Source organism: Arachis hypogaea, chromosome 18, assembly GCF_003086295.3.
Source record: "Arachis hypogaea cultivar Tifrunner chromosome 18, arahy.Tifrunner.gnm2.J5K5, whole genome shotgun sequence".
Taxonomy (NCBI): Eukaryota; Viridiplantae; Streptophyta; class Magnoliopsida; order Fabales; family Fabaceae; genus Arachis; species Arachis hypogaea.
The window spans coordinates 46,826,195-46,833,829 of NC_092053.1; the positions used below are offsets into that span (position 1 = coordinate 46,826,195).

At 38.2% G+C, this 7,635-nt stretch overlaps 1 non-coding gene across 1 annotated transcript; it reads right to left on the reverse strand.

Annotated features, from left to right (window-relative positions):
* Positions 1-6,584: 6,584 nt before the first annotated feature.
* LOC112774941 (small nucleolar RNA R71) lies at positions 6,585-6,688 on the reverse strand. Its single transcript, XR_003189394.1, has one exon. It is a non-coding gene; the product is annotated as a small nucleolar RNA R71 (small nucleolar RNA).
* Between the last annotated feature and the right edge of the window lie 947 nt (positions 6,689-7,635).

Here is a 7,635-nt window from a genome sequence, read left to right on the forward strand (position 1 = left end):
TCAACATCTAATACCTTAGACCAACTGGTTTGGGAGTATTGATTGAAAGCTTATCTAAAGAGCCGCTTTGAGACATGACACTTAGAGTCGAGGTCAAAATCCAAAAAGAAAAATATGCTAGAAAATAAGTGCTGCTTCAAGGTGACAATCTATAAAGAGACTTCTATAAATATCATTTGAATGAAAGTTCTAAGATCTAAGACTTCTAAAATGTGAGGACTAATGAGCACTAGAATCCTTGCATAAGCATACAAATTAGAGTTCACCCCACTGTCACTTATTCACTTCACCCACTAAGGCGTCAGAAGTAATTCTTCAATACATTCAAATTAAGAGAATTCTTTGTGCATAGTTCTTTTCTTGCTTGGGGACAAGCAAGATTTAAGTTTGGTGTTGTGATGTCAGGGCATCTTGGCTAGTTTTACTAGCCATTTTTTGTATGCTTTAGGCTGGTTTCATGCATTTTCTTAGGCAATAAGTAAGTTCTTGGATGAGAAATTCATGCTTGTCTTGATTCAATCAAACATTGTTAATTTTGTGCATTTTCATGAGATTTATGCAAAGAATTGTTTGATGCTATGAATAATGCATTATCTTGTGATTATGGCAATACTTTGATGCAGTTTGTTTGGTTAATGATAAGTGAAACTAGAAAGCCCTGGAGCTAGGAGGAAGGAAGTGAATGCGTTGCCAACTCCAAAATGGCGTTTCCAAGGCCAATGAAGCCTAGGGATGAAGCAAGGGAGCCCTGGAGCTAGGAGGAAGGAAGTTGAAGACGTTGCTAACTCCAACAGGGTGTTGCCAACGTCCTCTCCATCCCAGCATTGAGCAAGTTGCTAACTCAATTTGCGAACGTCCTCTCCATCCCAGCATTGAACAAGTTGCTAACTCAAGTTGCCAACGTCCTCTCCATCCCAGTATTGAGCAAGTTGCTAACTCAAGTTGGCAACCTCCTTCCCCTTTTGCATTACCATTCCTTCACCAAGTTAACCATGAGCACGTTGCCAACTTGACATTTCCAGTTAGCAATGCCCTCTATCTTTCAGCATAGAGAATGGTAAACAAGTATGAAGGCATTGGCAACTCAAGTTAGCAACACCACTTTTTGGATTTCTTGGCAACCTGACCTTGTCTTCTTCAAACAAGAATAACTTGAGCTACAAAGCTCTAAATGAAGTGATTCTAGTGGCATTGAAAAGTAGGAATCAAGATCTTTCCAAGCATATATAGCACTACATGGTGGACACTAAATTTGAGGGAGAAAACTTACCCCGAAAGTGCATAGATGAACATGGTATCAACTTGTAGTAAAGCCAGCTGACCTCTTCATCTTCCATGGAGTAATTCTTGAGTTGTAGAGCTTCAAATAATGCGCTCTCAACTACATTGGAATATAGACATCCAGATATTTCCAACGATATATAATAGTATGGGGTTAACATTCATTTGAAGCTTCAGAAGCTGGCTTCATTTGGAGCCTCAGAAATTGAAAGCGTTGGCAATGCCAAAATACAAAGGCGTGTTCACCAATAACGCCTGCGACCCTGGCAGGCTGACCTTGCCCCCTTCAATGAAGTATAACTTGAGCTACATAGATCCAATTGATGTGCTTCTAGTTGCATTGGAAAGCTGACATTCAGAGCCTTTCAACAATGTATAATAGTCTATAGTGGGCATGAAATTGAAGCACAAACAATAGGCATCTTTAAGCCCCAAAAACAATAACACGTTGCTAACTTAGAATCCAAGTTAGCAACGCCTGTGCAAAATCTTGGCTTCCTAGAAGGGGAAAGAACATGTTGCGAACTTGAAAACCAAGTTAGCAACGCATTCACAAGAGCTTCAGCCAGGGGGGAATTAACACACACGTTGCTAACTTGTGCTTGTGAAGGCGTTGGTGCCAATAACGCCCATGTGTCCCCCAGGAGCTTGGTTTTGGTTCAATTAAATTACTTCAAGGTCCATCCAACCTCAAGCAAGAAAAGCCCATAAATCTCAATCAATCAAGGCCCCAAGAATCATCTAGAATAGTTAATTTTTATTTTATTGTAATTTAGGTTAGCTTATAAATAGGCCTTAGTTTCACACTTCACACACCATACTGGAGGGATCTTCGGACTCTCCCTTCACATACTCTTCTCTTTCATTTCTTTCTTACTTTATAAACATTTTTAGTTATGAATTTCTAACTCTTTCCATTAGGAAAGAGAGCTCTATTGTAATTCAATGGATTGATTTAATTTCATTCTTCATCTTCAATTCTTCTTTTATTGTTGCTTTAGAGAGAGTCTTTGTGCTTCATAGATCCAATTACCACCGTGAGGGGGATTGGATCTACTTGAATTACATGTGAGCATTGAGAAAGGGATCATGGAATTCAGTTTGAGCCTTTTCTCTCATAATCCTCTTGATCAATATATTCTTAGTTGGTATGTGAGATGTAACTACTTTGAATTGAGGTTTTGAGGGTTGTGTGGCTTTTGAATCAGAAATTGAACTTTATCTCTTCTCATGACCAATTAGATCAAGAGATTGGAAATTGTTTATCTTAAGAGAAATCAAATCACCAAGAGATTGGGATTTGGTTACTTATGATTTGCCAAGAGATCAATAATTGTATGATTGAAGAGGAGATGAGCATGGTTGATCCTGAGAATGCAATATCTCTTGATCCCAATACTTTTCTTTTAGTTTTACTTCTAGTTATTTACTTTTCCGTCATTTACTTTCTTGCACTTTACTTTCTTATACTTTTTGTTCCTTGCAATTTTACTTTCTAGCACTTTATTTTCTTGCACTTTACTTTTACGTCATTTACTTTCCTTGCACTTTATTGCTTTATTTTAATTTCTAGCTATTTACATTTCTTGCTTGATTATCACCCAATTATGCTTGTCTAACTAGAATAATCAATTAACTATTGATTGCTTAATCCTTTAATCCTCGTGGGATCGACCTCACTCTTGTGATTTTTATTACTTTATACGACTCGATATACTTGCTGGTTACACGTAAAATCTAAATTTTACATATCATTATCTAACAATCAACTAGTATTTAATGCATGAATAACAGGTATCATGAGATCTTTAGAGGGATGTAACGGGGCTAGGATTTAGGTAGGATGAATTATGGTTAAGTGGACTTAAAGAATTAGTTCCTTGGTTAGCTTGAGTGTCCACTTAATCCTACATCACTTATGTACACATAACAATATAACCTTTCTACCCATTTTCTTTTTTTTTATCTCACTTCACTCATGCATTTTCTTTTCAAACATGGTATATGTATCCTTTATTTACTCTTTTATTTCATACTTTGTCATTCACAAGTTTTTTTTATGAACTATGAATGCATATGCTTTAATTTGTGAAATGCATGAGCATTACCTAATTGCCCCAAAAACTTTTTTCACAAAGAGTTCATACCTCTATCACCAATGCTTCCTAAAATACCCCCACACTTAGAATTTACATACTAATCCACCCAAGCTAATCAAAGAGTAATTCAGGGACATCAATGGTTTTTCGCTTAAGGGGAGTAATGTGCTATCATCAGAACAAAAAGGGATTCATAGGCTCAAAGGGGTTCACAAAGGTGAATGCAAGGGTTGACCATATAGGTTAGTGAGTTTATCATCAAAGATGGCCACAATCATACTAAATGCATCCAAATACAAATACAGGACTGATGCCATGGCATCTTAGGCTAGTTTCACTAGCATTTTTCTTTGTTTTTAATAGGTTTTATGCACTTTCTTGAGTTATAAGTACGCAATTAGGGTAGAAATTCAAGCATACCTAGATTCATCTAACTATGGTTAATTTGATACAATTTCATGAGAATTATGCTATAATTACTTGTGTGCTAAGAATGATGAGAATTCTCATGACTTTAGCAACGCTTTGATGCATGTAGTGGTTGATGATAGGTGAAGGAAAGCATGGAAAGAAGTTGAAGAAGGAGCATGGAGAAGATGAAAGAGTAGCAACGTTGGTGGCAAAGTTGGACCACCATCGTTGTCTCAAACGTTGAGAAGGAGTAGAGCAAAATTCTGCATGATCTGCTGGTGCCGACGTTGGAGGGGACGTTGGCAATCCAACGTTACCTCCAACGTCATTGAAAATATTCAATTCTGGAGCTGAAGAATTTTTGAGCGACGCGTACGCGTCTATGACGCGTACGCGTGAAAGAAGAAAATTTCGACATCTACGCGCAAGCGTGAGTCATGCGCACGCATGGAATGGAAAAATTGACCATCCACGTGTACGCGTGGGTCACGCGTATGTGTCACAAACGAATGTTAGAGGTATAACGTTGCCTCAAACGTTGCCTCCAAAATCCGCGATGAGAAGCCTAGAATTTGGAATTGAAAAACTTGAATCGACGCGCACGCGTCAATGACGCGTACGCGTCGATAGGAAAAATGGCATTTCACATGTAAGCGTGATGTACGCGCACGCGTGAAAAAGCAAAATCACAGCCTTCACGTGTACGCGTGGTGCACGCGTACGCGTGGATAGCAGAACGTTGGCCCTTCAACATTGAGTCAAACGCCAATGAAAGCAGCTGCATCTAGTTTTTTTAGAAAGGCGTTTGAGTCAACGTTGGCCATCAAACGTTGACTCCAACGTGAAGCACCAGAACTTGAAATTCAAACAGATCTCTTCGCAACAGCAAGGGAAACCAATTGAAGCAACTTCAACCCAATTCCATCAAGGCCAAAAGCCCAATTCAAAGATTGAAGATCAATGGAAGAAAATGTATAAATAGCTTAGAATTTAAGTTAGAAAGAAAGTGGGGGTTACTTCATTTAGGACTTCACTTTTACTTTTTGGTTCATTTTTACTGCAATTCTTTAAATTCTGCAATGTATCTTTCAATTCCATTTTCCATTTTGAGAGCTATGAACAACTAAACCCCTTTCATTGGGTTAGGGAGCTCTGTGTAATTCAATGGATCAATATTAGTTTTCATTCTTCTTCTTCTTTCTTTTCTCTTGATTTTGTTAGAAAGCTTTTGTTCTTCATCCAATTGGATAGTTGTCTTAGGAAAGAAGCTATTCATAATTGGATCTCCTCTGAATCTTGGAAGAGGAATGAGGAGATCATGCTAGAAATGCTTTCTCACATTGGATTAGATTGGGGTTTGGATAGATATAGTGACATGTAATCCTACCAATACTTTGATCTATAAATTTGTGTGGTATAATCAGTTACCAAACTTCATCTCTTCCCATGTGCACTTAAATCAAGGAATTGGGCAATTGTTCATGCTTAGATAGATTAGATTACCAAGGAATTGGGATCTAATCACCTAAGATTGCCAAGGAGATCAATGAATGCATTGATTAAGGAAGAGATGAAAATGAACTTGATCTGGAGAATTATCACATCTCTTGACCCCAATGAGCTTCCCCATCTCTGATCTACCCATTCTTTTACATTCTGCTTCTTTAATTTCATGCTTAACCCCCATTCCCCTTTAATTTCTTGCAATTTAAGATTCTGTCATTTAATTTCTCGTAATTTAATTTCTGTTAGTTAATTTCTTGCAATTTAAGTTTCCCGCCAAATTTACATTCTGCAATCTCAATCCAATTTTGATTTTGCTCAACTAGCACAATTCTCCAATTAACATTGATCAATCTACCAATCCCTATGGGATTCGACCTCACTCTACAGTGAGTTTTTACATGACGACAATCCGGTGCACTTGTCGGTAGGAAATTGTTGAGAGATAGTTTTTGAGCCAATCAAGTTTATGGCGCCATTGCCGGGGATTGGTTTTGTATTGACAATTACTAAATTAGAGGATAACTAGATTGAGAACTTTTTTTTCTTTTGATTAATTGAATTTTAATTTCAGTTGTTCATTTTTGCTCTTTGCAATTTTTAGTTGTTTTTCCTTAATTTTACCTTACTTCTTTACTTTCCAGTAAAACTAACCCACTAACTCATTAACTGTTTAATTATTTGCCTCAATTGCTCTAACCATACTTTTTCATTAATTGTGAATCCTTCACTTGCTGGTTGCTGCTTGTTGTGCTCCTTGTATGATAGGTAGAAGAGAGGTTTCAATCTCCTTTAACAGTGAACCGAAAAGAAGAGGAGGAAGACTTGGATATCACCATGGAGGACGATATAGAAAACCATCATGAAAGAGAGGTGAATAATCATGCCAGAAGAGGTGCAGCCAACCCTGCTGGACAAGAGAGGAGAGTTCTGGGATCATACATCAATCCAAACCCAGGAAACTGTGGTAGCAGCATTCAAAAGCCAACTATCCATGGCAATAATTTCAAATTGAAGCCTCAGCTCATAACTCTGGTCCAGAACAACTGTTCTTTCAGAGGAAGTGCCCAAGAGGATCCTAATGAGCATCTCACTAAATTCTAAAGGATTTGTGACACAGTTAAATCTAATGGTGTTCATCCTGACACTTATAGATTGCTACTGTTTCCATTTTCTTTGAGGGACAAAGCATCAAAATGGCTAGAATCATTTCCCAAGGAAAGCTTGACAACCTGGGAGGATGTAGTAAATAGATTCTTAACAAGGTTCTACCCTCCACAAAAAGTAAACAGGCTGAGAACTGAAGTGCAGACCTTCAGACAACAGGATGGTGAGACTATTTATGAAGCCTGGGAGAGATTCAAAGATTTGACAAGGAAGTGCCCCCTTGACATGTTTAATGAGTGGGTGCAACTTCACATCTTTTATGAAGGACGGAATTGTGAGTCAAAAAAAGCTGTAGACCACTCATCTGGAGGTTCCCTTAACAAGAAAAAGACCATTGAAGAAGCCATTGATGTTATAGAGATAGTGGCTGACAATGAGTATTTTTATGCCTCATATAAGAGAAACAACAAGGGAGTCTTAGAATTAAACCCTATGGATGCAATCTTGGCCCAGAATAAGATGATCACCAAGCAACTGGCTGAATTGACCAAGTAAATGGAGAAGAATCAGGTTACAGCTATCCACACTCAACCATCACCTCAAGAAGAGTTGGACACAGAAGAAGGAGTTAACTGGGAGGAAGCTAATTACCTTGGAAATTCATCTAGGCAAGCTCATGATCCATATTCTAAAACCTGTAACTCTGGTTGGAGGAACCACCCAAACTTTGGGTGGGGGAACCAACAAAACCAAGGCCAAGACCACAAACCCCATAATCCAAACCAGTATAACAACTCCACTCACCAAAACTCCAACCAAAAACCATACCAGACCACACAAAGTACTTATTCACAGCCACCATACCAAAACCACAATAACCATTCTTAACATCCCAATTTCAACCTACCATCACCACATGATGATGACAGAATGGCAAAAATGGAAGCTATGCTTGCCAACCTTTGCAAGGAGTCTGAACACATGAAGAAATTCAGGGAAGAAGTGAGAAGTAGTATAAAAAGCCGAGGGGAGGTTATTAAGAATCTCGAATCTCAAGTAAGGTATCTATCTCAACAATTTCCAAAGTCCACTAATAGCTTCCCAAGTGATACTGAAAAGAATCCAAGAGGACAGACCAAGCAAGTAAGGTAGGAATAATGCAAGTCAATCAATTTAAGCAGTGAAGAAGTTCTGAAGGAAGAATGCTCCAGACACTCAGAACATGATGAAGGAG